This window comes from Mus caroli, chromosome 8, assembly GCF_900094665.2.
Source record: "Mus caroli chromosome 8, CAROLI_EIJ_v1.1, whole genome shotgun sequence".
NCBI classification, from domain to species: domain Eukaryota; kingdom Metazoa; phylum Chordata; class Mammalia; order Rodentia; family Muridae; genus Mus; species Mus caroli.
Window position 1 is genome coordinate 15527512 of NC_034577.1, and position 3275 is coordinate 15530786.

Genomic DNA, 3275 nt, shown 5'->3' on the forward strand with positions numbered 1-3275 from the left:
AACATCATGTGATCTCCATGGGTCTTGCCTGAGCATGTGTCTTCCATAAGCTGGAGCACCTGTCTCAGCTGACATGAATATACCAATTAGCCCAATTCCACAGAAGCTGCAAGAGAGCCAGAGCACACAACTAGAAGTTTGTTGGTGCTTTTCTCTTTATAGAGTCTTGGAAAATGTAGGTCACCTACACCATGTAAGATGGAGTAATACTTGTGTGTTAGCAAAGAATCATTCATCACTTATCCTTTCACATGCGTGATTTAGCAAAATGTCCTTTTTCTGTTTTTGCTTCAAGAAAATATTTCTTCACGACTCTGCCTTAACATTTTACCTGTGTCCTTCAGCTCAATGTTCCTTCCCATGTATGCCCTTGCAAGACACAATTCAACACAAAAGACTTTAAAGAACCCTTATGTTTCCAATTCAGTGACCTCTAGAAAATCCTTACTATATGTACTACATTAATATTTGGTGATAGCATCAAAAGCTGTTTACAGCTAGCCCATGAATCCAGTAATGATGTCATCCAGTTGACAAGGACTCTCCTGCCCTGTTGCCATGGCAACCACTGCACATTCCCTCTGCATGCCTCAACCCCATCACCTGAGCATATCATTACCTGTGTCTACTCGCTCAAGGACTGTATAAAAGATATATACTCTGCCCCATCTTTCTCTTTTTCTTCTTTTCTGCTTCACCTCTTTTAAGAAAGGACCTCTTTTATGGGAGCTATTCTGGCTTGGCCTGTTCTGTCTAGGCTTAAGGCAGTTTTCAACTATCATTTGGTATATGCTTTTGTGAAGATTCTTGGAATCAACAATAAAAAACTTACCATTTCAAAACCTTTTTTAAAATAACCNTAGCTCTCAGTGTTATAGACTCAGAAAACACTGAAAGACTATAGACTCAATTTAAATTGTAATTAATTGAAGTTTTATTTCACTCTTCAGCTGTCCTCTGTGAAAGGCTGGATTTGCAACTGAGACCCAGCTAAAAGAGGAGAGCCCTTTAATTGTCAAAGACACAGTGCTCTCTTTTGGAGTTCCCTAATGTGTGAGAGAACATTTGGGGTCTCTTGAATTCCTGGAATTCCTTGTATTATTGTCTTAGGCTCTGGTTGCTCTCAGAACTCCAGAAGGTTGGAAAATAATCATTGATTCCTGTTGAAGTACAAGTTGACACTGAGTCTGTAGGGCTGCCCCACCCCAGAGACTTTCCCCTATGTAATTTAGACATGTTCTCTCCTCTCTCTATTTCTCTCTGCATGCAAGCTTTCTCTCTTTCTCTGGCCCTTCCCCTGTGCCTTTGCTCCATTTGGTGAATTCCCTGGCTTCCTTCCTTAGGACCAGGACACTCATCTTGCCCTAGAGTGTTTCCCAATAATAATACTTGTTTATATATTTGTTGGTAATTTATGTTTATAAGTTGTTTATCACAAATTAACAACTTTTATAAGATTAGTATTTTATAAGTTTAATGATGTAAAATTTTATTCATTTAATTTAACTTTTTAATTTTATATTTTATTTGTTCAATTTCAATTGTTATCCCCTTTCCCAGTTTCCCCTCTTCAACACCTATCCCCTCCCTTCTGAACATGCTTCTATGAGGATGCTCCCTCCTGCCTACCAACCCCCTCCACACTGCCCTAGCATTCCTCTACACTAAGGCATCAAGTCTTCACCTGACCAAGGGACTCCCTTCCCATTGATGCCAGATAAGGACCCTTAGGCTCTTTCACTTCTTCCCCTAATTCCTCCTTTGGGGACACTGCAATCAGTCTGATGGTTGGCTGCGATCATTCCCATCTGTATTGATCAGGATCTGGCAGAGCCTCTCAGGATTCAGCTGTGTCAGGCTCCTGTCAGCAAGCACTTCTTGGCATCTGGGTTTAGTGTGTGCATGTGAGATGGATCCTCATGAAGGACAGTCCCTGGATGGCCTTTCCTTCAATCTCTGTTGCACTCTTTCTCCCTGTATTTTGTTGATTATATTATTCCTCCTTCAAATTAGGACTGAAGCATCAACACTTTGGTCTTCCTTCCTCTTGAGCTTCATGTGGTCCTTGAGTTGTATTTTGAGAATTCTATGCACTTGCTTAATATCCACTTAGTAGTGAATACCTATCATGTGTGTTGTTTGGTGACTGGGATACTTCACAGAAGATGATAATTTCTAGATGAATCCATTTGCCTGTGAATTTTGTGAAGTCATTGTTTTTAATAGTTTAGTAGTACTCCATTGTGTAAATGTACCACATTTTCTGTATCTATTCCACTGTTGAGGGACATCTGGGTGGTTTCCAGCTTCGGGCTATTATAAATATAGCTACTATGAGCATAGTGGAGCATGCATGTCCTTATTACATGTTGGAGCATCTCCTGGGTGATATATGCCATGAGTGATATAGTTGTGTCCTCAGGTAGTACTTTGTCCAATTTTATGAGGATCTGCCATACTTATTTCCAAAGTGGTTGTACCAGCTTGCAATCCCACCAGCAATGGAGGAGTGTCCCTTTTTGTCCAAATCCATGCCAGCATCTGCTGTTACCTGATTTTTTTTTTATTGAAGCCATTCTGACTGGTGTGAGGTGGAATGACATGATCGTTTTGATTTGCATTTCCATGATGACTAAGGATGTTGAACTGTTGTGTAGGTGCTTCCTGGCCATTCACATTCCCTAAGTTGATAATTCACTGTTCAGCTCTTTTCCCCATGTATTTTTGAGAGAGTTATTTTGTTCTGTGGAGTCTAACTCCTTGAGTTCCTTATATAGATTGGATATAAGCCGTCTGTCATATATGGGATTGATAAAGAACTTTTCCCAATCTGTAAGTTGCCATTTTGTCCTATTGACAGTGTTCTTTGCCTTACAAATCTTTGCAATTTTATGATGTACCATTTGTTTATTCCTGATCTTAGAGCATGAGCCATTGGTGTTCTGTTCAGGAATTTTCACCTGTGCTCATGTATTTAAGGATATGTGCCACTTTCTCTTCTAGTAGGTTCACAGTGTATCTGGTTTTATGTGGAGGAATTTTATCCAGTTGGACTTGAGCTTTGTTCAGGGAGATAAGAATAGATCAATCTACATTCTTCTAAATAATGAACACTAGTTCAACCAGCACCATTTCTTAAAAATACTGCCTTTTGACAGCTGAGAATGTGCACCACAATTCTCCAAGCAAATGGTATGAAGAAACAAGCTGGAGTAGCCATTCTAATATCTGATAAGATTGACTTCCAACCCAAAGTCATTAAAAGAGACAGGGAG